This window comes from Peromyscus leucopus, chromosome 7, assembly GCF_004664715.2.
Source record: "Peromyscus leucopus breed LL Stock chromosome 7, UCI_PerLeu_2.1, whole genome shotgun sequence".
NCBI classification, from domain to species: domain Eukaryota; kingdom Metazoa; phylum Chordata; class Mammalia; order Rodentia; family Cricetidae; genus Peromyscus; species Peromyscus leucopus.
The window spans coordinates 18,003,562-18,011,773 of NC_051069.1; positions in this window are offsets into that span (position 1 = coordinate 18,003,562).

The following is an 8,212-nucleotide window of genomic DNA, read 5'->3' on the forward strand; positions in this document are numbered from 1 at the left end:
CATTAGTCCACTGTCTCCTCAGACTGCAGGCTCTCTGAATAAAGTATGATTTTCATATTTGGTTCTTGCCTCAGCTTTTGTAAGAGGCCAAATTCTAGTGACACCAAGAGATGAAAATCAAAGACCCTGACTTGGCGATGGAGAGTCTCAGCTGAGCCACGGGCAGGTTTAACTCTTTTTAAAGGTGAGAGGTTTATACGACCTGAAGACAAACCTGAGCATAGGCTTGACTCATTTAACAAGTTAGTAAGTCAGGACCAGCGAGATGGTTCAGTGAGTAGAGATGCTTGATGGCAAACCTGTGACCTGAGATCAATCCCCAGGACTCACAGGGTGGAAGGAGACAGCAGACTCTTGCAAGTTGCCCTCTGTGGAGTGTGTGGTGTGTGTGTGTGTGTGTGTGTGTGTGTGTGTGTGTGTGTGTGTATACACATGCACAAATAAGTAAATACCACAAGTAATTCTCCCAAGACACAGGATGAGTCCCCTGTGGAGCTGAGGCGGGAATCAGGGAAAAGCCACACGAGGCAAGCATGCACCTTCTCTCTCTGCTGGTGCCCAGGGCCCAGCGCAGTCTCGCCTTTTCACCGGCTTTAAGGAAATCACCAGTGTTCACTGAGGCAGCAGTGGAAGTGTGTGAGTTCTGCACTAAAGGACCTACTGTGGGAAGCAGACTGTACAGAGCTGTGGAGAGACAGGAAGCAGAGATGGGGGAGGGCGTTGGGGGTTAGGGGAGTCAGTCTTAGAAGCCTGACCGCGCCAAGTCATTGCACTCCGGACCACGGGTGAGTTCCTAGGTCGCTGCACAGCTGTGCCTCACAGGGTCTCTCATCTGGAGTGTGCTAATTAAATGTTTCCTTGCTGTAATAAACACCCAAGAGAGACAACCTGAAGAAGGATTCTCTCGGTTGACACTTTCAGAGGCTTCAGGTCAAGGTTCGTTGGACCCATTGCTTAGGCCTGAGCTTAGATGGAATATTGTGGTGGCAGGACCTTGTGGGAGAAGTTGTTCACTTCACGGCAGGCAGGGAGGAAAAGGGATTGGAGAATAAGAACGCATCCAGGAGGATACAAAGATGCTCAGTGACAAGGGTCAGCGGCTGGAGGGGGCAGCCAGATACAGGGCAGAGAACGAGACCACGCTGGACCCCGTGGGTATGCGACATCACGCTAAAGCCATGGCAGACCCGGGTGATGCTCCTTCCTCTCTGCCTCACACATCCCGCACACGGTCCTCTTTCAGGCAATCCTTCCTCTCTGGGGCTCCTCCAGGGGCATCAGCTCTGATAGAAGATCTGGCAAAGGCAGTTTAGAATGATGATGAACAATTCTCGCTCATATAAACCCTCCTCTTTCTCGCTAATTAGACTCCCGGAGCTCCACCCGGGGCCTAGCCGTGGATCTCTGCATCCAGATCCCTCAGTCCTTGGATGGGGTTTCTGGCACAACTATTAGGGTGTTTGGCCATCCCATCACCAGAGTAGGTCAGTCCCGGCTGTCTCTCGACCATTGCCAGCCGTCTATTGTGGGGGTATCTTTGTGGATTTCTGTGGGCTTCTCTAGCACTTTGTTTCTTCCTTTTCTCATGTGGTTTTCATTTACCATGGTCTCCTATTCCTTGTTTTCCCTCTCTGTTCTTGATCCAGTTGGGATCTCCTGCTCCCACAGGCTCTCTTTCCCTCGACCCTTGCCCTTCATACCCCCACTCATGTCCAGGTTGTTCATGTAGATCTCAGCCATTTCTCCATCATTGGGCGATCCCAGTGTCTTTCTTGGGGTCCTGTTTTCCAGGTAGCCTCCCTGGTGATGTGAGTAGCAGTCCAGTCATCCTTGTTCCACCTCTAGTATCCTCCTATGAGTGAGTACATACCATATTTGTCTTTCTGAGTCTGGGTTACCTCACTCAGGATGATTTTTTCTAGATCCATCCATTTGCCTGCAAACCTCATGATGTCATTGTTTTTCTCTGCTGAGTAGTATTCCATTGTGTATATGTGCCATAATTTATTTATCCATTCTTCAGTTGAAGGGCATCTAGGTTGTTTCCAGGTTTTGGCTATAAAGCACAGGGACAAATAGCCAAACGAATGGAAACACATGAACTATGAACCAAAGGCTGAGGGGCCCCCAACTGGATCAGGCCCTCTGAATAGATCTCTGAAGTATTGGAAGGCCACCTGGCCAAACATCCTAATTGTCGTGCTAGAAACCCCATCCAATGACTGAGGGAACCGGATGCAGAGATCCATGGCTAGGCCCCGGGTGGAGCTCCAGGAGTCCAATTGGTGAGAAAGAGGAGGGTTTGTATGATCGAGAATTGTTGAGACCAAGGTTGGAGAAAGCACAGGGACAAATATACAAACAAAAGGAAACACATGAACTATGAACCAATAGCTGAGGAGCCCCCAACTGAATCAGGCCCCAGGCCCTACTGATAAATAAGACAGTTGATTAGCTTGATCTGCTTGGGAGGCATCCAGACAGTGGGACTGGGGCCTGTCCTCAGTGCATGAACTGGCAGTTTGGAACCTGGAGCTTATACAGGGACACTTGGCTCAGCCTGGGAGGAGGGGACTGGACCTGCCTGGACTGAATCTACCAGGTTGAACTCAATCCTCGGGGGAGTCTTTGCCCTGGAGGAGATGGGAATGGGGGGTGGGCTGGGGGGAAGGCGGGGGGGGGGTGGGGGGGTGGGGGGTGGGGAGGGAAGGTGGGTGGGTGGAAGGGGGGAGAACAAGGGAATCCATGGCTGATATGTAAAATTAAATTTAATAAATAAATTTTAAAATGAAAAAAAAAAAAAAAAGGAAATTGGCCTTCTTTTGAAACACTGGGGGAAAAAAAAAAGAATGATGATGAAAAGCCAGACACTTTTAGGCCGGCCTCTGCTCCGCCCCTGTTGCCATGGTTTAGAGATGGAGCTCAGGGCATGAGCCGCTGCAGTGCCCCAGACCCCAGGGAAACAGAGCTGGGTGACTTGTTGGACCCCACCATTTTAATGTGTGGATTGAGGCATCGGGCCCTTGCCTCCTGCTGCATGCTGCTGTGGCAGACCCTAGACCAGCTGCCAGTCCTCTACCCTCAGCCAGCACCCCTGCAGCCAGGGCCTCAGCTGGAAGCTGCTGGCTCCTCCCACACTCAGGCAACTGGAAGAAAAAAAAAAAGCACACCACTATGGGCAGAGCCCTAGGCCAGGACATCAACCTGCCTGTCTGGCTCTGGACAACTGCACAGCCTATGGCTGGGGTCAGGCCAGGCCAGCCAGGCACCAGGCACAAAGCTGGGAGAGGGAGGGAGCCAGTCCATCTCCTGAGTACTATCATGCAAGGAGCTCTTTTTTAGAAAAGTGTTGTAACTATCACAAAATCTTCCAAATACATATAAATCTGTAGAAATCACAGAGCCAACACCTGGGTCCCATTATCCAGTGCTACCAGCACTTACGTGTTTGCCTCGGATCTTCTTGTTTTATGGAGCCAAACATTTCAGATAGAAGTAGAACGTCTCCCTCGGCTCACCCCGCTTCCTGATGAATCTAGAGCAATTGCGTAGTCCTGCTGCTTACATGGGTATCTTTAAGGATGTTTTAACACGTCAGCTCACATGTGCATGTCCGTATGTGTAATGATGTCTGTGGGATTGGTACATCATTTATGCTTTTTCCTGTTTTTTTTTTTTTTTAAGTGTGTGCATGTATATGTGCATGTGCAAGCACATGCAAGAGTATCTATGTAGAGGCACCTTGTGTCATTCTACCTTGCTTTTGAGATGGGCCCATCACTGGGACCTGGGCCTCATCAACTAGACTAGGCTGGCTAGTCAGCAAGCCCCGGGGATCTCCTGTTTTTGCTGTCCCCATGCTGGGATCAGGAGTATGCACCACCATGCTTGGCTTTTTATATGAGTGCTGGGGATCTAATGTGGTCCTCCTGCTCTCGTGGCAAGAGCTTTTCCCCCTGGGCCACCTCCTCCACCCATCCCTGTCTCTTAGAAAGACTGACTTGTGTTTACCAGTGACTCTAGATTAAGGATCAGCAAACCCGATGTGGAAAGCCAGCGTGTAAATGCTGGAGGTTTGGCAGGTCACAACGGCCTCTCTTACAGTCTTTGTTTTGTGGCTGCTGTTTGTTTTGTTCAACTATTTAATAACAGACGACATTCTTCACAGCTCTAGGCTGCACAGAGACAGGCTGTTGGGCAGATCTGGTAGATAGGTGGGGGTTTGCCACCCCCACTCAAGGTCTCTCTACTGTGCTTAATGATGGCCATTGACTTCACTTCCCCTGGTCACTGGGGCACGTACATGACATGTGCATGCTGTGTAAGGATGTGGAACCTGTGGGTAGAGAGGGTGAGCACTGGGCATGAGCAGATTGAGCAGAAGTTTCAATAGTTAAAGATGTCAAGGTTTAAAACAAGTGGAAACCAACATCATTTTTCTTTTGAGCGTATCCTTTTGGTATGTCCTTTTGGGCATTTCCTTTTGCTTAAGAAATGTCTTTGAGAGGCTAGGGATTTAGCTCAGTTGGTAGAATGCTTGCCTAGCTTGCATGAAGCCCTGGGTTCCATTTCCTAGCATGGCACAAACTGGGCATGAAGGAGTCATCTGTAATCCAGCTCGTGGAATATAGAGGCAAGAGGATCAGAAGTCAGTCATTCTCAGTTACATAGAGAGTTCCAGGTCAGCCCAGGAGACACAAGACCCTTTCTATAAGTCAAACAAATAAATAAACAAACAAGAAGTTGCTTACTATTTTGTATGGACAAAGTTCATATGTTAAGCCTCCAACCCCAAGTGATGGTATAAGGAAGCTAGGCCTCTGGTGGTGGCTGGGTTACAAGAATGAAGAATTGTGGTGGGATTAGAGCCCTCATGAGAGGAGATGACAGTCTGCTAGCTCTCTTTCCCTGCTTCCCATCATGTGAGGATACAAGCAATCCTCCTGAGCCAGGAGGGGTCGCTCACCAAGAGCCGAACAGCCTGGCACCCTGACCTTAGCCTAGAATTTCTAATGTTCTCGCCTTACTTGGCAAAGTTCTGTTTTATTTTGCTTTGCTGTGCTGGAGATGGAACCCAGGGCTTTGCACATGAAAGAAAGCGCTCCAACTTTCAGCTCAGCAATGGCCTGTTTGTTTGTGTGTGTTTGTTTGTACACCAGCCCATTTTTATTTCTCATGGGTTTTATGATTAGTCTGTCATGTACCATGAAAAGTCCTATGGGGATCTGTGCAGAAATTTAATTAACTTAGTAGATTAATTTGGTGAGAAGTGATACGATTATAATATGGACTCTTTCTACTCAGAATGTGTATGGTATAAATTTCCATTGGTTAGTCCTGGAGTAATTTTTGTGTTTGTCTTAATTCATTTATAGTACTGTAGCAAAATGCCCAAGACTGGATAATTTATAGACAACCGGAATTTATTTTCCCAAAGCTCTGGAGAACTCAAAGTTCTCCAGGATCAAGGTCTCAGCAAGTTTGGTATAGGTGAGGGCCAGTCTCTCCTGTAAGGATTGTACCTGGAATGTGGCATCCTCTGGAGGACTCAAATGGTGGAATAGACAGAATCATCCCTTCCCAAGCACACACAAAGTGCTTGTCCCATCTATGAGGGATCTGCCCTCACAACTTTATCCTTTCCAAAAGGCTCATATCTGAATTTTCACGCTCGTGATTAAGCTTCAGGGCATGAATTTGAGGAGCACATTCAGGCCATAGCGACATTGATCATGAAAGGTCCAGCATATTTTTTCTAAATATATTCCAAGGTTTTTATTGTTATTATAAACAGAATCTATTTTTCTGTCCTATTTTCTAGTCGTTTTGTTTTGGAGACAGGGCCTCATGCATCCCAAGCTGCCTCTATGTATACAAGGATAACCTTTAACTTCTGATTCTCCTGTCTCCGCCTCTCCATGCTGGTATTACAGGCTTATGCTACGTTTATGCATCTTTGGGGATCTAACCCAGGGCTTCATGCATGTTAGGCAAATGCTCTACCAACAGAGCTGTGCTCCCAGCCTCCCACTATGTTTTCTATTATTATTATAGGTATACAGGAATATGAATAATTTTTTAAAGATTTTATATGTTTGTGTTTGGATGTATGTGTATGCACATGTGTGTGGGAATCAGTGGAGGCCAGAATAGGCTGTTGGGTCCCCTGGAGCTGGAGTTTTAGGCAGTTGTGAGCTGTCTGGTTTGGGTGCTGGGAACCAGACTCTGATCCTCTGCAAAAGTAGCAAGTGCTCTTGACTACTGAGCCATCTCTCCAGACCCCTGGGGGATATGAGTCGTTTTTAAGTTGATCTTGGATACAGCAATCTTCCTAGCTCTCTCACTAGTCCTAATAATTTATCTGTTTGATAATTTATCTCTTGCATCTTCTACAGAGCAATCATATTGTCTGCAAATACGGGTAGTTTTTCCTCTCCAATTCTTAAAATTTATTACCTTTATCTGCTTCTATTATAGGTTGGATCATATAAATTGCTGATTTGGGGAGCTTGTGACCTAAAAAAAAAAATTGGCAATTTCATTAACTTAACACATTGCCTAAGACCTCCAGAGCAGGGCTAAATAAAACAGTGATGGAAGATGGCCTCGTCTAAGTCTGACTCGGATGGAAATTGCTTGTAAGGTTTTTCCGTTTACCATACTTCAGGTTTATTGAGTTAAGGAAGCAGTGTGTAAGGGTTGCATCAGGTGAATATTTAATTTGTTAAGGTTGCATATTACATTAATGAATTACCTGACTGAACCTGTCCGTGTATTCTTGGGAGAAAGCCCACATTTCTATGAAGCATTATTTTCCCTATGGGCACTGCTGCGCTCGACTTGGTATTATCTTATTTAGAATTTTAGAATCTATATTCATAATAGACAATAACAGCTAACATTTATTAAGTTTTATGTGTTCCGGGCCTATTAAGCAGCATTAAGGTACTTTCCATGACTTATTTCCTTTCATCCTTAGAAGGCCTACGGGGAGGTTAGTTCCTCTTTTTAAATATGAAGGAATGAAGGCCAAGAGAAGGCAATCACTTCCTCAAGGTCACATAGGAGATTAGTATGTAATAAAAATCCCAATTATCAGACTAAGGAGGTCATGCAGTCCCCTGGGTTAGAGACCTATCAGGCAGACTGGCCTACTGTGCACTTTCTTTATACATTCTTGTTCCAGCTTAATGCCAAGGTATACTATCCCCTAGAAAGTAACTGACTAGTTCTCTTTTTCTCTTATTTTACAAAAAAAAAGAAAAAGAAAAATCTGAGTCTGAGGAAATGGCTCACTTGCCGTACAAGCATGAGGACCTGAGTTTGAATCTTCAGCACCATGTAAAAACCAGAGTGTGGTCCCATGGTCCTGTAACCTCAGTCTGTGCCGCTTGCTGGCCTGCAGCCAGCTCCAAGTACAGAGAGAGACCCTGCCTCAAAGGAATACAATGTAGAGTTACAGAGAAGGGCCTGACGGCCTCCTCTGGCCTCCACGCTGATGCATGGTTATCATGTGCATGTAACTGTACACGTATGTCTGCATGTATCACACAGGAGGATTGACTCTTTATCAGGCTTCTGTAGAAATAGTTTGTCTGGAGTGAATTCACTGGTTCTTATTTTATTGTCTGTCTGATTGCTTAATTTGTTTGCAGCTCTTTGTGGGCACATTTTGCTGTTTTACATATCAGATTTATAGGAAAAGAGCAAGTATCACACAATGAACTTATTTCTTTGTGCCATCAAAAAAAATCATTCCGGCCGGGCGGTGGTGGCGCACGCCTTTAATCCCAGCACTCAGGGAGGCAGAGCCAGGCGGATCTCTGTGAGTTCGAGGCCAACCTGGTCTACAGAGCAAGATCCAGGACAGATCAAAACTACACAGAGAAAACCTGTCTCGAAAAACCAAAAATAAATAAATGCATAAATACATAAATAAATGCATAAATAAATAAATAAATAAATAAATAAATAAATAAAATCAACTGATGAGTGGTATAAACTGGGCTTTTGGGGGTTGGGAATTTAGCTCAGTGGTAGAGCACTTGCCTAGCAAGCACAAGGCCCTGGGTTTGGTCCTCAGCTCTGAAAAAAGGAAGAAAAAAAAAACTTGGAATGATTTTTTTTTTTTTTTTGGTTTTTCGAGACAGGGTTTCTCTGCGTAGCTTTGCGCCTTTCCTGGAGCTCACTTGGTAGCCCAGGCTGGCCTCGA